Source organism: Dermochelys coriacea, chromosome 9 (assembly GCF_009764565.3).
Source record: "Dermochelys coriacea isolate rDerCor1 chromosome 9, rDerCor1.pri.v4, whole genome shotgun sequence".
Lineage (NCBI taxonomy): Eukaryota > Metazoa > Chordata > Testudines > Dermochelyidae > Dermochelys > Dermochelys coriacea.
Window position 1 is genome coordinate 104,815,545 of NC_050076.1, and position 12,568 is coordinate 104,828,112.

Genomic DNA, 12,568 nt, shown 5'->3' on the forward strand with positions numbered 1-12,568 from the left:
TGGAAGAATCCAATGCACCGCTACAGACTAGGGACCGAATGGCTCGGCAGCAGTTCTGCGGAAAAGGACCTAGGGGTGACAGTGGACGAGAAGCTGGATATGAGTCAGCAGTGTGCCCTTGTTGCCAAGAAGGCCAATGGCATTTTGGGTTGTATAAGTAGGGGCATAGCGAGCAGATCGAGGGACGTGATCGTTCCCCTCTATTCGACACTGGTGAGGCCTCATCTGGAGTACTGTGTCCAGTTTTGGGCCCCACACTACAGGAAGGATGTGGATAAATTGGAAAGAGTACAACGAAGGGCAACAAAAATGATTAGGGGTCTAGAGCACATGACTTATGAGGAGAGGCTGAGGGAGCTGGGATTGTTTAGTCTGCAGAAGAGAAGAATGAGGGGGGATTTGATAGCTGCTTTCAACTACCTGAAAGGGGGTTTCAAAGAGGATGGCTCTAGACTGTTCTCAATGGTAGCAGATGACAGAACGAGGAGTAATGGTCTCAAGTTGCAATGGGGGAGGTTTAGATTGGATATTAGGAAAAACTTTTTCACTAAGAGGGTGGTGAAACACTGGAATGCGTTACCTAGGGAGGTGGTAGAATCTCCTTCCTTAGAGGTTTTTAAGGTCAGGCTTGACAAAGCCCTGGCTGGGATGATTTAACTGGGACTTGGTCCTGCTTTGAGCAGGGGGTTGGACTAGATGACCTTCTGGGGTCCCTTCCAACCCTGATATTCTATGATTCTATGATTCTATGCCCCTGTCTCCAGGGTTTAAGCCCTGCGTGGACTGTGCCAGTAAGTGACCCCCACACCAGCTGCCTCAAGTGCTTGGGGGAATCACATGTGAAGAACAAGTGTCATATTTGTAAAAATTTTCAACCCAGAAATCAGAAAGAGCAGGATATTCATTTGTGGTATCTCCTCATGGAGGCTTCCCTTAGTCTGGCTTCTGAGCCGTCCCACCAAAACTTGCCTAATACCTCAGTGCTCGGTGCACAGTGCACCCCCGTCTCTGGGCTCTGCCCTTCACCGTTCCCCATCACCGGTGCCCAGAAAGAAAATGAAGAAGCACAGCTCCCTGGCACCAGACAAGAAGGGCCGTGGGACCCTCCAGGGCCAGCCCACCAGACAATTTTAAAGAACACAAGGCCCTGCTTCGACAAGTGGCTGAGAACTTGCGCCTAGAGGTGGAAGAGATGGCTGAGCAGGCCGACACCTTGTTCAATATCCTCTCAGCGTCTACCCCAGCCCGTGCTGCACTACCAGTACGTAATGGGGTTCTGAAAATTGCCAAGGTCACGTTGTCCATCCTCTCTCCTCCAAAAGGGCCAAAAAGAAGTACCTGGTCAGAGGGTTCGAGTACCTTTATACCCACCCACCTCCAGGCTCTCTGGTTGTCTCTGCGGCCAATGAAAAGGACAAGCAGGGCACACCACCTCAACTCCCCAAAATAAAGAGGCCAAAAGACGACCTTTTAGAGAGAAAACTTTATTCAGCAGCCAGCCTGCAATTCCGGGTGGCGAACCATCAGGCCCTCTTGGGCAGGTACAATTTTAACTTATGGGACTCCCTCCGTAAGTTCAAGGAGTCCCTCCCGTAGGGTTTGGCCCAGGAATTCGGCACCCTGGTGGATGAGGGCACTGCAGCAGCTAGGTGCTCTCCCCAGATGCTGTGCGACTTGGCGGCTAGGCTGGTTGCATCGGCGGTGGTAATGAGACGCAGCTCCTGGCTTCAGACCGCCGGCCTGTCCCACAAGATGCCGACCTCGATCCAGGGAATGGTCTAATTTCAATGGGAACGATTCGATGGGAACGTCTATTTTTGGAGCAGACTGATGCGAGGCTGTATGGGTTAAAGGACACTAAGGCCACCCTTCACTTGTTGGGCATGCATACGTCACAGTCTGCATGGAAGCAGTTCTGGCCAAGGCTGTGGCAGCCTCATCAGGGGTCTGCAAGGAGAAGGGACAGAGACACAACCTTTAGTTGTCACCACCTATCCTCCTCCCGCTCACCCGAACAGCCCAGCCTGGTGAATAAGCTTCTGGCCCCTGGAATGCTTCGTTTTGAAGGTGCGCTCGAGAGCAACACCCCAGTCAATTCCCCGGATCCACTTTGTTCTTTCCTCGACCATTTCATCCCTATCGTTCTGCCTGGTTGCAGGTCACCTCGGACCGCTGGTTGCTGGACATAGTATCTCGGGGCTATACCCTGCAATTTTAAGCCCTGTGCTTGCGGGGGCTGAGGGCATTGGGGCTGGGTGGGCTGCGCGCTGCCTGCATTCAGAGGCTGGGGAGCCACGGGGTGGGGGGCCTCCCATGGGGGAGGGGGGCAGGTCCTCAGGTGGTGGGGAAGGGGCTGGCCGTGGGCTAGCCTCCCCTAATCGGCGCTTCACCTGACACCCATGTTCACATATCATTATGCACTTACCCAGCAAGCTCGAGATGATGCTGGCTTTGGCAGAGCAGTGCTGCAAGCTGCAAGACTGTGAACTCCGAGCCCACCTCCACGGATTCTGCTTGTGAGTCACCTAGCATGGAATTGACATGAGCAAGCACTCGAAGAAGAAAGAACGGTTACCTACCTTTTCATAACTATTGTTCTTTGAGATGTGTTGCTCATGTCCATTCCATTACCTACCCCTCTGTTGGAGTTGCTGGCAAGGAGGAACTGAGAGGGAGTAGGGTTGGCAGTGCCTGATATACCGATGCATAAGTGTGGCACTAAAGGGGGCACCACAGCTGGCCCAACAGATACCACTATGGCAAAAATCTCCGATGATTGTGCACGTGGACACGCGCATACCTAGAATGGAATAGACATGAGCAACACATCTCAAAGAACAGTTAGGAAAGGTAGGTAACCATTTTTTCTGCTACCCTAAATTACACTGTATCAAATGGATACAGGAGTTGTCTTTGCTTCCCATCCTTTGCTGAAGGGTTGCTGTGGGCTGTTAAATATCTATGGTCTTCCACCTCAGAGTAGAGCCCTGCAGCGAGACTTGGATCCCATGGATCCCACAGGACCCGCTGCCATAATAGCGGGAGTGGATGGGAATAGGAGTGTGTATTGCGGGGTGGGACAGGAGCAGGATTAAAAATTGTCCCACACAGGGCTCTAGCTCAGAGGTCGCTGTGTTTCAGTGCTGGATGTATGGATGACATATATATTCCCATGATGAGTTTGGGCTGCAGATGGTGGAAAGAAGAAAACTGAGTGGGACAAGGTGAATTTGAGGAGTTGTGGAAAGATGTAACTGCTGATTTCCTTGCTTACATACAGGCCAGTCCTTGCTTACAGACAGCCCCCCAACCTGAAGCAAATACTCACCAGCAACCACACACCAGAACCACTAACCCAGGAACCTATCCTTGCAACAAAGCCCGTTGCCAACTGTGTCCACATATCTATTCAGGGGACACCATCATAGGGCCTAATCACATCAGCCACACTATCAGAGGCTTGTTCACCTGCGCATCTACCAATGTGATATATGCCATCGTGTGCCAGCAATGCCCCTCTGCCATGTACATTGGCCAAACTGGACAGTCTCTACATAAAAGAATGAATGGACACAAATCAGACGTCAAGAATTATAACATTCAAAAACCAGTTGGAGAACACTTCAATCTCTCTGGTCACTCGATCACAGACCTAAGAGTGGCTATACTTCAACAAAAAAGCTTCAAAAACAGACTCCAACGAGAGACTGCTGAATTGGAATTAATTTGCAAACTGGATACAATTAACTTAGGCTTGAATAGAGACTCGGAGTGGATGAGTCATTACACAAAGTAAAACTATTTCCCCATGTTTATCCCCCATCCCCACCCTGCACTGTTCCTCACAAGTTCTTGTCAACTGCTGGAAATGGCCCACCTTGATTATCACTACAAAAGGTTCCCCCCCCCCCGTTCTCCTGCTGGTAATAGCTCACCTTAAGTGATCACTCTGGTTACAGTGTGTATGGTAACACCCTTTGTTTCGTGTTCACTATGTATATAAATCTCCCCACTGTATTTTCCACTGAATGCATCCGATGAAGTGAACTGTAGCTCACGAAAGCTTATGCTCAAATAAATTTGTTAGTCTCTAAGGTGCCACAAGTACTCATTTCTTTTTGCTTTTTATGGTTTGCACTGATGAGATACGCATCTCAAAGCATATTTAATAAATAGGTAGCAATGCTGATAGCTAGTCACAGGGAGAGCGAACTGTGTTGTTATGTATTACCCCCTTTATACCTCCCCTGTGCGTTGACATGGGCTCCCCTGCCAGACCTGGTAATTGTTGCTCCATCCTGGTGCTTGTTGAAAGCAGCTATAAAAAGCCCCATGGGGAGTCCAGGAAGAATGAAGCTCTATAGGAGGGGACATGGGAGGAGCTCAGCTTTGCAATGGGGTCAGGAGGGGAAGCAGTGCTGTGAGGGACATGGGGCTTGTGCATGGGTCATCAGAGAAGAGCTTCACCCCCACTGCTCTCTTCCCCCTCCTTCTGCCATTCCCAGGCCAAGCCACACACAATCCTGCTTATCCGCACAGACACTCACTTCCCTTAGGCTTTCCCGTGAGCTGCTGCATGGTATGCCAGAGGAACTGTGGGGGGTGAGCAAGGATATGGGGCTAGCCAGGGGGTGACTGAGGAGGTAGGGGGCAGGGTTCTGGGTGTGGCCTGCAATGGAAGAATTGTCCAGGGGTTCAAGAGGAGGCTGCTTCAGTGATTAGATGCTACCCTAGGGCTTGGGAGATCTGAGTTCAAATCAGTGCTCTGCTGCAAAGTTCCTGCGAGACCCTGAGCTGAGTTCCTGCAAGACCCTGAGATCCCGGGCCCCAGTCACCATTGCACAGTGGGGACAATATTCTAGGAGTGTGTGGGGATAATACATTAGTGACTGTGAGGCACTCAGACACGTTGGCAAGGTAGGCCAGGCGAGCACCTCAGAGAGATTAGACGTGGGAAGCCCAGTGCCTCTTTGGTGAGACATCAGCACTTACTGGGCTTCCTTAGCCCTGTTGCCTCCACTCTCTCTGCCCAAGACAAAAGCTAAACTCCAGATGGGTCTGTTCAGCCTCTAATCATGTAATTGATTTGCCTGGCCTGGTCTGTCCCCCTGAGTCCCAGTACTGCTGGATGCTTGCACCCATTTTCTCTTCCTTTGCTTGCATTTCTCTGGAGGATCTGGGAGATCCCCAATGACTTTCCCCTTTTCCACACTGAGGTCTCTCTCCCTCTGTTGAATTTTAGGTTCTCTTCCCCTAACACTGAGCGGTGGGATGGGGGGGCCTGTTTCTGGCTGGCCGTCTATCCCATTGATTCAGTGAAGTCTCGGATCCAGGTTCTTTCCATGGCAGGGCGGCCAGATGGCTTCCTGCTCTCCTTTCTTCACATCTTGAGGTAGGTGACACACAGACAGCTTCATTCACTGAATACATCTCTAAAGTTAGACATTTTAAAATCAGCAGGTCCAAATAACTTGCATCCAAGAGTTTTGAAAGAGCTGGCTATAGAGTTTTCTGGACCATTAACGTTAACAATTTTCAAGACTCAAGAAGCTCAATCTATTTATTTTAACAAAGAAGTTAAAGGGTGATTTGATTACAGTCTAATAAGTATCTACATGGGGAACAAATATTTGATAATGAGTTCTTCAGTCTAGCAGAGAAAGGTCTAACACTTGGAAGCTGAAGTTAGACAAATTCAGACTGGAAATAAGGTGTAAATTTTGTTAGTTAAACATTGGAACAACTTACTAAGGTGGTGGATTCTTCATCACTGACAATTTTAAATCAAGAGTGGATGTTTCTGTAAAGGATCTGCTCTAAGAATTATTTTTTGGAATTGTCACACAAGAGGTCAGAGTAGATGATCACAATGGTTCCTTCTGGCCTTGGAATCTCTGGTTCTCCTAGGGTTCTCGGAAAGGGGCTCTGGACATTTCCCAGGTTTGGTCTTTCCTGCCTGGGAGGGTTTCCCTTGATATCTTGCTCTGGTTGAGAATCTCACCAAGCTGAGGCTGTTGTGGGCTCCGTAGGGGAAGTTCTGTTTGTCTGTCACAGGCATGGTGAGCTCACCTGATCGTGGTGTTTGTGTTGTGTTGTGCTCTTTACTGTGGACTGATGCACACAGTGATACGTGCACTCCCCTCCAACGGCGCCCTCTTCCTAGCCTATGAAATGACGAGGAAAAAGGTAACTGGCCTGCTTGATAGGACACCCTGAGGTCAGAGGTCAAGGCCTGATTTGGAAGGTGGCATTATAAAGCAACATGGACTAAGTTTGGGACTCCTCTCTGGCTGCTGTGGCCAAACCTTTCTGGATGGTTCTCAATGCCTTTGGACTTTTGACACCTCCCGGCCTGGGATGGACAGATGTCAGCAGGCACTGAGCAGGCTGGCATTTAAGGAGTAATATTATGTTCACAGGCATTTCAAAGGGATGGGAACAGGGTTCAACGCCTGGGCAGTGAAAAATTGATTTCCTTCTCCAGTGGATTCCCTGTGTGCCTTCTTTCTAAAAGTCTACTCTTTAATCTGCATTTCTGATCAAACCCAAATGACTTGTGTTTGCTGAAATGGACAGAGAGATTTGCAAAGAAGTAAGCATGCTCCAGCAGGCAATGGTGTCTAATATGGTAAGTTTGTCTTTATGTACATAGATATAATGAGAATAAAACTTTCCTAGATTTTTGTGGCAATTAATTAAAATCTCTAATCTGGAGAGGATTTTTCTGTTTTGATGGGGGAGAGTGGTGGGATTCTGGGCCTATAGAATCAGGAGGAGGAAGAATGTGGGCAAACTCAGTCTGGGACTTGTAGAACATTGTAAAACATTTGCTCTTTTCTCCTGTGACCTTAGTGATGACAGTGGAATGTTCGAGGAAGCTCCAGAGAGTATGCTCCCATGCTGGATTTCGTGAGAATGTGCATGAAATGCTTTACTGAAGTCCAGATATGCTCCCTTTGTACACTGACATCTGCATATCCAGCAGTAGCCAGCACCTTCCTCATAGCAGCCACCTCTATTCACTGGATCTGACATATCAGTTCCAATATTTAAGGCACTTGGGACCCTCCAGAATGTATTTTCCTTTGGTTTGGTGAAAGCCTTTGATTATTTCTGTAACTTTTGAATTGTCTGGACCCTTCAGTTCAGGGCAACTGCACCAGTATTTCCCCTCTGTGGTCCACCAAGGGATCCACTCTAGGCTCCCAGATCATCATTTGTCACCTCTCTTGGGTGGAGATTCATGTCTCTCTCTCTCCTGATGGGTTTTTTTCCAGGCTGCACAGTTCCTTGCCTACACTGTGATATTCCCAGCAAGCGAGACTTCCTAAATTGTATCTGTGCTTTGTTTCTTCTCCTGAGGCTGTGAATGGAGTAATTATCAGCAATCACGAGTCACCACACAGCTCTTTCTAAGCAAGCACATTTATTCTTAAGGTGAAAGCATTACAGAGAAAACAATAAAAAACCGTCACACATTCCAAATGTTCAATGGAAGTCCTCCGACTCCAGCCGCAAGTTCTGGTGGGCATCAGTCCTTCAAAACCCACAGGGCTGCAAGTTCATGGCTGTATCAAATTCTGAACCAGAACAACCAGCTGGGCAGTTCATCTGTTTCTTTATACAGCTTAGGCCTTTGATCTCCAATCTTCAGGAACAGGTAACCAGCAGACAAAGACCTGCCCCTCAGGGCATAGCTTCAAAAAGGCAGAGTTTTTGCCTAACCAGAAGTGGGCAGTTTGCATTAACCACCCCTCCTGCCACCTTCCAGGTACTCCCCAGGAAATCCACTTAACGCTTATTGTCTATTCTTGTCCAAAAGTCCATTCTTGTCTGGCACGTTTTCAGTGGTAGTCCTTTGAACTTGCAGCCCTCAGATCACATCTCCCCCCTAGAGAGGTGCAATGGAGTGTGTACCCCACACAGGCCCTGAATGGGTTAATGTGGGCCTGATTGATGATGGAGCATGGCTGGGGAGGGGCTGGGTGGTGCTTATAAAGCCAGGAAGTTTGCCAGCAGAAAGGGGCTGCTGGGAGAGAGTCTGCAGTCACTCAGTGGGGTATAGAAGAAATAGGAAGTGGTTCAGGGGGGCAGCAAGGACTCTGAGGAATCCTTGGCTGCCAGCTAGAAGGTCCTGGGCTAGCTGGTCCATCTAGTGGGTTCTCAAAAGGTAATAACAAAATGTTTTTTAAGTACATCAGAAGGAGGAAGCGTGCTAAACAACCAGTGGGGCCCCTGGACGATTGAGATATAAAAGGAGCACTTAAAGACGATTAAGTCATAGCGGAGAAACTAAATGAATTCTTTGCTTCAGTCTTCACGGCTGAGGATGTTAGGGAGATTCCCAAACCTGAGCCATCTTTTGAATCAGGAATTGTCACAGATTGAAGTGTCACTAGAGGAGGTTTTTGGAATTAATTGAGAAACTTAACAGTAACAAGTCACCGGGACCAGATGGCATTCACCCAAGAGTTCTGAAAGAACTCAAAGGTGAAATTGTGCAACTATTAACGATGGTTTGTAACCTGTCCTTTAAATCAGCTACTGTACCCAGTGACTGGAGGATAGCTAATATAATGCTGATATTTAAGAAGGGCTCTAGATGTGATCCTGGCAATTACAGACTGGTAAGTCTAACGTCAGTACCGGGCAAATCAGTTGAAACGATAGTAAAGAATAAAATTGTCACAGACACATAGAAGAACATAAATTGTTACGCCAAAGTCAATATGGTTTCTGTAAAGGGAGATCATGACTTACTAATCTATTAGAGTTCTTTAAGGGGGTCAACAAACATGTGGACAAGGGGGATCCAGTGGACATAGCATACTTAGATTTCCAGAAAGCCTTTGACAAGGTCCCTCACCAAAGGCTCTTACGTAAGTTAAGTTGTCATGGGATAAGAGGGAAGATCCTTTCATGGATTGAGAACTGGTTAAAAGACAGGGAACAAAGGGTAGGAATAAATGGTGAATTTTCAGAATGGAGGGGGTAACTAGTGGTGTTCCCCAAGGGTCAGTCCTAGGACCAATCCTATTCATAAATGATCTGGAGAAAGGGGTAAACAGCAAGGTGGCAAAGTTTGCAGATGATACTGAACTGCTCAAGATAGTCAAGACCAAAGCAGACTGTGAAGAACTTCAAAAAGATCTCACAAAACTAAGTGATTGGGCAACAAAATGGCAAATGAAATTTAATGTGGATAAATGTAAAGTAATGCACATTGGAAAAAATACCCCAACTACACATACAATATGATGGGAGCTAATTTAGCTACAACTAATCAGGAGAAAGATCTTGGAGTCATCATGGATAGTTCTCTAAAGACGTCCACGCAGTGTGCAGCGGCAGTCAAAAAAGCAAATGGGATGTTAGGAATAATTTTAAAAGGGATAGAGAATAAGATGGAGAATATCTTATTGCCCTTATATAAATCCATGGTATGCCCACATCTTGAATATTGCATACAGATGTGGTCCCCTCATCTCAAAAAAGATATCCTGGCATTGGAAAAGGTTCAGAAAAGGGCAACTAAAATGATTAGGGGTTTGGAATGGGTCCCATGTGAGGAGAGATTAAAGAGGCTAGGACTTTTCAGCTTGGAAAAGAGGAGACTAAGGGGGGATCTGATAGAGGTCTATAAAATCATGAGTGGTGTGGAGAAAGTGAATAAGGAAAAATTATTCACTTGTTCCAATAATATAAGAACTCGGGGCCACCAAATGAAATTAATGGGTAGCAGGTTTAAAACAAATAAAAGGAAGTTCTTCTTCACTCAGTGCACAGTCAACCTGTGGAACTCCTTGCCTGAGGATGTTGTGAAGGCTAGGACTATAACAGGGTTTAAAAGAGAACTGGATAAATTCATGGAAGTTAAGTCCATTAATGGCTATTAGCCAGGATGGGCAAGGAATGGTGTCCCTAGCCTCTGTATGTCAGAGAGTGGAGATGGATGGCAGGAGAGAGATCACTTGATCATTACCTGTTAGGTTCACTCCCTCTGGGGCACCTGGCATTGTCCACTGTCGGTAGACAGGATACTGGGCTGGATGGACCTTTGGTCTGACCCAGTATAGCCATTCTTATGTTCTTAACCCAGAGTAGAGGATGGTCCTGGGTTCCCCTACCAGCCACTGAGGAAGGTGGGGTGAAACCCTGTGAGGTAAAGGGTATAAAGAACCCAGAGGCAGACAGAAGACCTGATGTAAGGTCATTGGATGCTCTGTTACCCCAGAAGGGGAAGACTAAAGCATGACCTGTCCAGAGGGACAAGTTATGCAGAGAGAGAACACTGCAGTGATAGAACAGCCATTAGCAGGGGGTGCCATATGAACCCTTTACAAGAGGTTACATACAATCCTGGCCCACAATAATACATAAACTTTGCATTTAATACAATGAACCCCAAAGATACTTACACTGAATTCAGTGAGGTCTCCCAAGCACATGCTGGACACTGTCCTCTCTATCACAGCACATTCCATCCATGCTGGATTTCATGAGACCCTGTCTGAAGTGCTTTGCTAAAATCCAGCTGGTGCCTTTGGACTGTGACGTCTGTGTATCTAGTGTGACAAAGCTCTGTCCTTGCCTCCGTGGGTCCTGCGTTTCCTGGCTGATTTCGCTAGCCTCAGAGGCTCACTGTGACCCTCCACGTAACCCTTCTTTCTCTAGAGACAAGGGTCACAGTCTACTGAGCCATTTTCATCATAAGCCAGCAAGGGTGGTGAGGAGAAGTTATCCTTCCTTGCACAGTCTCTGGTCTCCCACTCTCAGTGATTAATCGGGGGGCAAAGGTGGGGGTGGGAGCCCGGTCCCACCCTCTACTCTGGGCTCCAGCCCAGGGACCCTAATAGTATCAGCTATGATAGCTGACCTCTTAGAAACAGGACATGTACAATTCCCTGGGCTACTTCCCCCACAGCAGCCCTCACTTCCTCAAGCTCCACTTCACCCTTACCTCAGGTCCTCCTTCCTTGTGCCTGATATGGTGTATACTACTCAGCCTCTCCAACCGCGCAACTTCTTCCCACAGCTCCTGACATGCACACCCACCTGAGTGACTGGGAGGCTTTTAACTAGTTTCAGCCAGCCCCTGATTGGCTTCAAGTGTCCCAATCAACCTAGCCTTCTCCCTGCCTTCTGGAAAGTTCTTAATTGGTCCCAGGTGTCTTAATTGACCTGGAGCAGCTGCCATTTCACTTATCCTGGTACCAGGGATTTGTTTAGCCTGGAGCTAATATATCTATCCCCCATTACTCTTCCATAGTCATCTGGCCTTGCCCCGTCACATACCCCACCCCCCCCGCTCAACACCATAGAGTTGGGCAACTTGGGACGCCAGGCAGTATGCTCGTGACAGACCATCAGTGTTGCCATGGTGGCATCCAGCCCTGTGCCATATGCGGAACTGGAATGGTTGGAGGGATAAGAACTACCTGGTGACCCTTGCATTCTTTTCCTTATTCCGCTGCATCCACTGGAGGGGTGCATGGTCCATCACAAGAATAAATCGCCGGCCTAAGAGGTAATAACACAGTGTCTCCATAGACCATTTGACAGCAAAGCATTCTCTCTTAACTACTGCATATTTCTGTTCTCTTGGGAGAAGCTTTCTGCTTAGGTAGAGGATTGAGTGTTCCTCTTCTCCCACCATTTGCGACAGAACTGCTCCCAACCCCACCTCAGAAGTGTCTGTTTGTAAAACAAATTCCCTGTTAAAGTCCAGGGCTATGAGTATGGGGTCATTTCAGAGGGCCGTCCAAAGGTCTGTAAATGCCACCTCTGCTGCGTCGGTCCACTTTACCATGTCTGGACCTCGGGCCTTCACCAGGTCCGTTAGGGGACTTGACCTAGTGGCGAAGTGGGGAATAAACCGTCAGTAGTAGTCTACCAGTAGTAGCCTACCTAGTAGTAGCCTACCTAGCCTAGGAATGCATGGACCTGCTTCTTTCGGGTCGGCCGGGGCCAGTTTTGAATTGCCTCTAGCTTATTCGTTTGGCACCAGTACCATCACCCGATCCCCTGGTTGGAACCATCAAAGCTTCGCTTGGTGGTTATAATTGGTTTGTTGGGTCTTCTGTGCTCTCTCCAAGTGTTCCGGTACAATGGCCATAACTCGGGCTATCCGATCTCTCATCTACGGTACATGCTCAACTATGTTCCTTCCGGGATTTGGCTCCTCTTCCCAGGCTTCTCTGGCTATATCCAATATGCCCTGAGGGTGGCGCCCATATAGTAGTTCGAATGTAGAGAAACCCATGGAGGCTAGCGGAACCTCCCGGATGGTGAACATGAGGTAAGGCAATAGGGTATCCCAATCTTTCCCATCCCGGCTCACCACTTTCCTGATCATGGCCTTGAGGGTCCTATTGAACCTTTCCACAAGGCCATCTGTTTGCGGGTGGCATACAGAGATCCGTTAGGCTTGTACATGGAGAAATGAACAGAGATCTTTCATCAACTTGGACATGAAAGGTGTCCCTTGATCAGTCAATATCTCCTTGGGTAGCCCAACCCGGGCAAAGATCTGTACTAGCTCCTTAGCTATTGTCTTGGAAGCTGTGTT

The 12,568-nt window shown here is 48.0% G+C and overlaps 1 protein-coding gene across 2 annotated transcripts in view; it reads left to right on the forward strand.

The window, feature by feature from the left end:
* ITGB1BP2 (integrin subunit beta 1 binding protein 2) overlaps nucleotides 1-12,568 on the forward strand; it is a 65,761-nt gene that overhangs the window by 10,521 nt on the left and 42,672 nt on the right. Inside the window, exons 1-2 of one of the 2 annotated variants that reach the window (XM_043492861.1) lie at nucleotides 6,100-6,217; nucleotides 6,853-7,660. The exons of the other annotated variant lie outside the window; for it this stretch is intronic. The gene's annotated coding sequence lies outside the window, so the exon portion shown is untranslated. Of the gene's footprint in view, nucleotides 1-6,099; nucleotides 6,218-6,852; nucleotides 7,661-12,568 lie in introns of those variants that run through there. 2 annotated transcript variants of the gene reach the window in all.